Raw genomic sequence first — 9,381 nt, forward strand, 5'->3', positions numbered from 1 at the left:
ATATTCTATTGCCGGGTTGCACGAACAATCGCTAAACGTTTGACGGATTAACAGATTTTGTGGTCCATTAAATGAATACGTTTTTCATGCATTTTTCATGCAACATTAATATTATGAGACTGTTTATGGTATTATTAACATAATTACTATCTATCTTCCATTGAACAAATCGTATTTGTGTCGCTCGCATAAGATTATTACAATATACACATACAAGACAATTTATAAACAATATAATATCACTATACACTTTTGACCGTAATAGACAACAGTTCAATTTTTATTTACCTATTACGCGGTTTAACATCATACCGACACGTTGATAAATATATAATATTTTCTATTTTTTAAGGGGAAAAAAAAGGAAACCATTCACATACAAATTATTTAACATATTGGTGTACAACATATATGTTTATGAAATATATTATGTAAATACGTGACAATAATATGTATACAACATGTACACGTTATATTATATGGAATAATGTAAATATTACATATTATTATGTTAATATGCGTCTTGTGAATCCGTATTTTTATGCTAAGTCCATTGACAACTTTTTTGAATGCCCGGCTTGCACCCCAAGTACGGGACGGGGATTGGATAGCGAATTTATACTTATTCTATATATTAGCATATTATTACTTGTTCCAACAGATTTTCGCGCCTCTGCCAGCCGAGATTACAGAGCCGTGCGGGAGGATATTCGGCGCGTATATATAGTTAAAATATATATATATATATATATGTACGCATAATACGTATTATAATATTGTATATTCATACTTATCTGTTGAAAAATAAAAAAAAAACCGTCCGCGATCAGAACGGTTGCCAAAACATCGTAAATTACAGTGCAGGATATCCGGATGAAACTTCCGGATGCCATTTCTCGTGCTACAGTGGTTAATTCCCTCTGCCCCGGCCGTATCGCGCAAGAAGGGGGACTAAGGCTTTAAACGTTTTTTTTATTTCGGTTGTTTTTTTTTTTTAATTATCGGCACCAGCAGATAACCGTATATAGCCCGTAATGACTTGGGATATTTCCTTTCTGCCCACACGTTCGCTGCCCGCGATAAATCATTCTGTCTCATCCCCGTTTCAACAGTTATTTATTATATAATATTATCCTAATTATTATTATCAGCATCGGTGGTTCAAAGCATTTTTGTTCTGCGACGCAGTGCCCCGGATCGGGTGCGGACTCGACCCCCCGAGACCCAGCCTCTATTCCTCTATACAGTGGCCCATGCTTTAATATTGCAAATAATGATACCCATAGGCGTAATCTGGGGGGGGGACTACAACTGCCCCCTCAGATATTTAACTACTGAGCTGGTGGTGCAACAGCGAAATTTTACCTTATAGATTTATAATTTTACTCGCCCCGCCCCCGTCCCCCAAGAATTTACACCAGATTACGCCTATGAATTGGTACCTGATCACATTTGTTGACGAAATAGGATATAACCATATTGTCTTATGATAATAAATGCTTTGTTCGCACAATATATTAGGTATAGGTATGTTGTTCGCTTATTAAATAAAAAGTGACCATTTCAGATTTGCTTGATTATAATAATATGGTTTGGTCTTCGAGTTAATAATATTATGCTGGTGAATAACCGCCATATATATATATGTTACGGTAAATGATGTTGAATGGAAATTAACGTAATTCACCGGTTATTAACGTTATTTACCAAATACGCAGGTAATTATCGTTATAAACCGGATAATCACATCAATGACCAAATACACGGGTAATTGTTGTTATAGACAGATATGCACGTGAATCTCAAATACTTACTACAATTTTAAAATAGGTATTTTTAAAAAAAAATGCATTATTATTTTTTATTTGTTTTTACAATTTGTACTCCCATGACATTTACTATTACATAATTTTTCAGCCCCACGGCAGGCACAACGTTTATTATTACAACCAGTCTTGCAATGGCAACGCTGGTACCCTCGAGGGCCCGCAACCGAACTATTACTAGCTGCTTCCCTCAGTGTCAACTGTCTATCACCTGCTAATTTTATCACATTGTCCATGTCTGATAGATTTTCTTCGCAAGCAGCTATTTCTTGGCGTGTGTAATTATATTTAAGAAAACCACGTTCCGTACCGATAAAATAATTAAAACATTTTTAATTTTAATAATATATTTTTTCATTAAGAATTAACCTACAGAGTTTGTATAAGTCATGTTCAACTTGGGTGACAACTGCCAGTATATTTTTATTTTTTTAACTTGTTCAATAACATCATTGTAGTCTTTAGTAGACAAAAATGAGTTATTATCATCTCGTTTGCTCGTAAGAATATTTTTCATTTTTTCGTTGAAAGTTGTGCGAACAATATCGATAGCCATTTTAAATAACTGGTAAATACGACGACAGTTGTACACATACTAAAGTAATAATCTATATAAATTTTCGTTACGTATGATATTTTCAAATGTCATCTCCACGGCTATACCAATGTTATAATATGTATAGTAATATTGTATACTGTATAGGCCCAGTGTCCACCTTATCTGTGGCCGATAAAGTTTTATTGATTTACCCAATCAGTACCACAATTAGTTTAGCGATCACTTTGTCATTGCTCGTTGGACATTATTTTAAAATCACGGTTATTAACGTTATTCACTAGAAAATAACAATAATTCCCACATTCGTAGGTAAATAACGTAAATAACCGGCGAATAACGTTAATTTCCGATATAACATCATTTACCGTAACATATATATATTCGATTTGTATTTCCGTCGATGGTGAGCGTATATTAAATATTGCTTCAACTTAAATATTTCAACTTTATGTACTTATATAATATATATATATATATATTATTGAAAAGCGATGGCTACAAACATAAAATACGGCTGGACAATATTGTCATAATATCATTCAGAGATACTAGTAGTGACATAAATCTGTGAAAATAAGTCTAAAAAACTGTATATGTACCAAAAAATAGTAGGTGATATATAGGTATATTGATCTAACAATTACAATCATCCAATTAAGTATTCAAAATTGTAACGAAAGAAATCATTACAATATATATTCTACGATATACAAGACATATAATAATTCTATACAAATAACACAATGAGGGACTTACTGTTTTGATAATTTTAATAATGGCCTATGGGGCAGGGAGACGAGCTTGAGATAAAAATTTAAATTGATGCCATTGTGTATTGGATAAAAAAAAATGCATAAAAAATACATTTTTTTATTATAAATATTATACTTTAAATGTATGTGCAAGTCTCAATTATTGAATTATTACATAAATATTGGTACGCTATAATATAATACTATAAAGACTTTAAGAGATCAAAAAAAAAAACACGATAATAAACTTGATAAAATAAATTGCATTATTTAAATATACATCGGTAACACACTTTAAATCATTACTTGTACCAAAGTTAATATTTTCAATTGATATTGATAGCTCAATCGACTATGTTTTCAAAATGGCACAAGTTGTCGAAAAACGTGATAAATTGAACGCGGTTAGGTTAACGAAAAAACAAAAATATTATATTATATTATTATATAGGTACGCATATATACTATAAAATTAATTCGTATAATAAGCTTGTATGAGGTCTGCGACGGACTCGTCGTGCTCGTTGTTTGGCATAGGTAGGTCGTAGGTACCTACCCAAAGTTTCAGAGGTTTTCATTAAACTTGTAATGGCTGCCTAAGTAGGTTTTCTACGCGGGTATGGTAATTTGAAAAGTATCCTCCGACCCCTCTCGTCGGCTTCTCGTCGGATCAAGTTTCACAAACACCGCCGAGCATCTCATATACAATTTCGCGTGCACTTATCATAAACACACACACACACACACACACACACACACACACACACACACACACACACACACATACACACACACAAAGCTTAACTCGCAGACAACTTTTAATGGTGACCTAATCGAGTTCCAATTGAACGACTATAATAATAGTAATAATATATATAATGTATCGAATGTCTATATTATTATATGCAACTGTTGTGCCTACGCGAACTGCGAGAAGAAACTGTATACAAGTACATTATATACCCACAGCCGAGGTGCGGGTTAACAATAACGCCCATTCGAAATCGGATAAAACTTTTAATCCGATAAACTTTGTAAGTATATTTTATTCTATTAGCGTGCGAGTAGCATACACCTAGGTGGTCTCTGTCCGATGGCGTTGTTTTTAAACTCCATAATAATATAACGAATTTCGTATATTATAGGCATGCATATATATATATATATAGATTATATACAGGTATACAGCGGTCCGTTCGTGTATCGCGTGATGGTATCCACGCCGGATTATATTTACGGTTAAAGTCTGTAACGATACCGCTGTAACGCCGATAATGTTAATCCGTCTTGAGGACGATCGAAATAACGCGAATTTATTTAGTACATTATTATTATTATGCGACACGCGTTGAATTCAAATCGCCAGTAATTAAACGGATCGCTGTGTGTGGTATTATATTATAGTGGAAGACCGGAAATATTATCATACGCGATCGTCCCGACTAGTATTTTATAGTTGTAGTTATCGAAGTAATTGGTTTCTCGTTACGAGTATATATTATCTAACCTAGGTCTCTGTCCGATGGCGTTGTTTTTAAACTACGTAATATAACGAATTTCGTATATATAGATTATATAGGTATACCGCGGTCCGTACATGTATCGCGTGGTATACCACGCCGGATTATACTTACGGTTAAAGTCTTTAACGAATCTGCTGTGACGCCGATAATGTTAATCCGTCTTGAGGACGGTCGAAATAAAGCGAATTTATTTAGTACATTATTATTATTATGCGACACGCGTTGAATTCAAATCGCCAGTAATTAAACGGATCGCTGTGTGTGGTATTGTGTTATATTATATTATAGTGGCAGAGCGGAAATATTATCATCTAACCTAGGTCCGATTAACGCCCATTCGAAATCGGATAAAACTTTTAATCCGATAAACTTTGTAAGTATATTTTATTCTATTAGCGTGCGAGTAGCATACACCTAGGTGGTCTCTGTCCGATAGCGTTGTTTTTAAACTACGTAATATAACGAATTTCGTATATATAGATTATAATATAGGTATACCGCGGTCCTTACATGTATCGCGTGGTATACCACGCCGGATTATACCTACGGTTAAAGTCTTTCTGATGATCATGTAGAGCAGAGTTTTCGTTTAGCAGTTTGCGACTATAATATTATCGAGATTATAATTATTATAACCGGCAATGATATTATGTAATGAGTAATAACACGATTCTACAATAATCTCTGTATATAAAAATGGATCCCTGTTTCCATTGCATCACGCGTATTTATATTTATACTTATTTTATATTTATATTTCGCTAATTCCTTTTTTTTGCTGTGTTTGTAATTGTCAGGAGAAGGTTCTTAAGCAACACAATTTTAGGTAAATCCACTGGAAAAGTAGAAAATTTGGATGTCAAAAAATACAACAGCGGCGCCATCTGTCCAGAAAAAAATAAATTTAATAATAAAAAATTTAGTTGCAGATTAAAATAATAATATAGTGTATTGTATATTGCTTTCTATTGGTTACGGGCATGTTTGTTGATTTGTATTATTATTTCTTTTCAATACATATTAATATATTATATCTTCTAACTATATAAATGTGAAATGAAAATCTTTGTACAGGGTAAGCTCCAGAACTACTTATCGGATCTTCTTGATTTTTTTTGTCAAACGAAAAAGTATGTCACGGAGAAGGTTTCTATGAAAGACAATTTTAGAAAAATCCACCGGAAAAGTAAGAAATCTGTATGTCAAAAATACAACAGTGACGCAATAGGTAAGGTTAGGATTTTGTATTAATTGATCATATTAATCCACCATAGGTAGAATACGACGAACTTGGTATAACTTTGATACTTTAGAGTTAAATCATACACTTACGTACAAACAGCACAGGGTCCGCGATACATCGCAGGTAGATTTCCTATACAGCTGCGAATCTGAAATTTTATTCCGGGCAACGGAAAAGTTAAGATTAATTTTGAACACCATACAACGAATATTAAATAACGAATTGAACAAAGTTTGAGTCATATAGAGTTGGTACATTTAACGGGCTACAAAGTGCACGAGTTCAGCCAGTAACAGTATAAAGTCAATATATTTCGAAATTATTTTGATTCTTAATGTGAAACACTAATTTTAGATAACTTAACAGTTTTATTATTTTTATTTATATAAGTATTTTTACCATTAATAAAAAATATGTCTTTTACACTATAGTCGGCCCCACCTAGGGAAAAATATATTTTCTGTAGATCTCAATCAAAAAAATGAACGCCACTGAGCAAGAAGATTGACGAGGATTTAAATGAAAAAATCATATTCTAAAATAGAACAAACTAGATAAGAATATAAATTTAATAATTACTAAGGGATTTGGGGAAATGCAAATCCACGGAGTTCAATATTACACACATATCATTCTTTCCATTATATCGCAGTGTTTTTTTTTCGATTTACGTACCATGTTGATAAATTGTTTTTTCTTTGATCAAAAAGATTGAACTGGTTAAAAAAAACTGTAATATACCTGAACAAAATACATAGAATTTCCACAAGCCACGTTTTAACATTACACAAGCCTGTTGACTTATTTATTAATATATTAATGAAAATATAATAATATATATAAAAATATTATCAAATAAAAACCAAATATTATATAACATAACATACAATTTTATTCAAGTTTATTTACATATATTACAATTGATATATGCATTACTACGGCAGCATAGTTACAACTTACAATTTCTTAGATATATATATTTCTTAGGTATATACATTTTTAACAAAACATTGTCCGGCGAACAAAACGACGTCCAGCCGGCAACCGGACAAAAATGCTTAATGGTCGTCTATGTCACTGTTAGCCCCGCAGCAAAATATTCGACGAGCGAATCTTTTCGCCCGTCTCCACATCGTCCGACGTCTAGGTGTGACCACGGTTACCGCCATGTCAATTTCCGCAGCATCTCCGCGGCCACCACAGGTTACCATTTTCTGCCCGCTGGCCGTCTCGTGGCCTGGCAATTTCGTCAAGCTACTTTTTAACCCAGCATCACCAATTAGCTGTGTCGAACCAAAGCGGCGCACGTCGGATTCGACAACCGGCTCAACCGGTGTGAAAGTCGGCGAGACTGACATCATCGCTTCGATATCGATAAGTCCTGTAAGTTTTATAACTGTGCCCCGTCAGTCGATACTTCACACAGTGAATCCGTCAAAACGGAAACTTCAGCCGTGGATGGGACGAACGGCATCTCATCTCGTTCGTCGACTTACGCTTTTGTTTGAAATACCAAATCCATTTCTGCATCATCTCCACGGCCAGCACCGGTTACCATCTCTTGCACGCTGGCCGTCTCGTGGCCTGGCAGTTTTGTCAAGCTACTCTTTGACCCAGCATCACCAATTAGCTGTGTCGAACCAAAGCGTTGCGCGTCGGATTCAACAACAGGCTCAACCGGTGTGTAAATCGGCGAGACGGACAACATCGCGTCGATATGGAAGACTTCTGTGGTTCCTGCACGTGTGATATTAGACATAATATTATTATATTGTGATAAAGGATATGTTCAAAATATGCGAAAATTGTACACTGCAATGAATGTTATAACAAAATATAGCTGCCTACTGCGATTTAATACGAACTAAACATAATTTAAACAGTTACGCTGCCCATAGCAACAAGATATTTTGTAAAGTTTTTTTTAAAACCTGTCAGTTTGGCCATTATCTTTTTGAAAGAATAAATAAAAAAAAGTGGGTAAGTGAACCTTGTTTTAAATTTTCAATCCTTAGCTATAAAAGTTGAACATTTTATAAATTTTTAACTACCTACAAAATAATTGATAATTTTTAAATTTAATACATTTTGTCGAAATTTGAACTTTAAATGCTTATAAAAATAAATTGTGGCTATGTATTTTTAATATTTTTCAACTGCTATTTTAACAATATATCAGGAGCCCTGCATTAAATTTTCACGCTTTTTTACCTTACAAATAAAATTTTATTGACAATTATAGAAAAAAAAAACCAAATAAATTAAAAACTGATAATGCCCGTAAACAGTTCAAAATATTTTGAAAATGTTATCATATAACAATAAAAATATAAACATTCCGTAAAATTGTTATGTACCTACAATTATTCGTTTTTGAATAACAATAAATTAACAAAATCTCTACATGAGAAATCGCGTGAATATCCAATGTTGTAAAAATATGGATTTCAAACGCTCACAAAAATTTAATTTGATTTGCTTCTGGACATTTGTTTTTTTTTTTTTTTTTTTTGATAAAGGTAGAAAAACGTATGAATAATCTTGTATTACACATTTTCAAGTCTTAGATTTAAAAAGAAAAATGTTTATGAATTGTCAATTCAAAATAATTTGCTAATTCGAACGGATCGCTGTGCGGTATTATATACTATTATACTATAGCAACAGAGCGGAAATAATATTATCATACGCGATCGTCCTAACTACTATTTTATAGCGTTGTAGTTATGGAAGTAATTGGTTTCTCGTTACACGCCGCCGCCGGTTATTACGAATGTGAGGAAAACTTGTGCTCTAATAGTTTAGGAATGCAAACGAACAGCTAGTTATATACTTTGGAAACGGATCGATTGCGTATATATATTATATATTATATATATATATACGACCCACAGCCCTGCACGTTTCCGGAAACTATATGAGCTTTAACGCGATTTCACAACGGAATTTTCGTTTTGCGAAAACTTTGGTTGTTTTCAATATCAAAAGCCAAATTGAAAATGTTTGCAAATATATTTTAACAATATAAACTATTGATTACAGCAACAATGTTGGCGCGCGCGAGGTCTTGCGGCTATTGAGCTGTAATCACGATTATGCTATAGGGATCGAAGACCTAATAATAATTGTCTACCTACCATTTAGGTGCCAAAGTTTTTAGATATTTAAGTCGAAATTAAATCAATTTTATTCTCTTCTTGTTTCTTTGATATATGTTATCGTGTAGGTGCGCGCGAGAGATTATTTCATCGTTACTTGTGTGTCTAATATCCATGATATTTATGGACATTACAAAAATTATGTATTTTTGTATTATTTATCAAACTGATTGCAAACACTACGAATTTCGCAACTTTAAATAAACAAATTTGTTATTATTTACACTTTTATTTATAATTTCAAAAAAAAAAAAAAACACTCAAAATATTATTTATTCAAAAAAAATAAATTAAGTTAACATTTAATTAACATAACATTT

Source organism: Metopolophium dirhodum, chromosome 3 (genome assembly GCF_019925205.1).
Source record: "Metopolophium dirhodum isolate CAU chromosome 3, ASM1992520v1, whole genome shotgun sequence".
Classification (NCBI taxonomy): Eukaryota; Metazoa; Arthropoda; class Insecta; order Hemiptera; family Aphididae; genus Metopolophium; species Metopolophium dirhodum.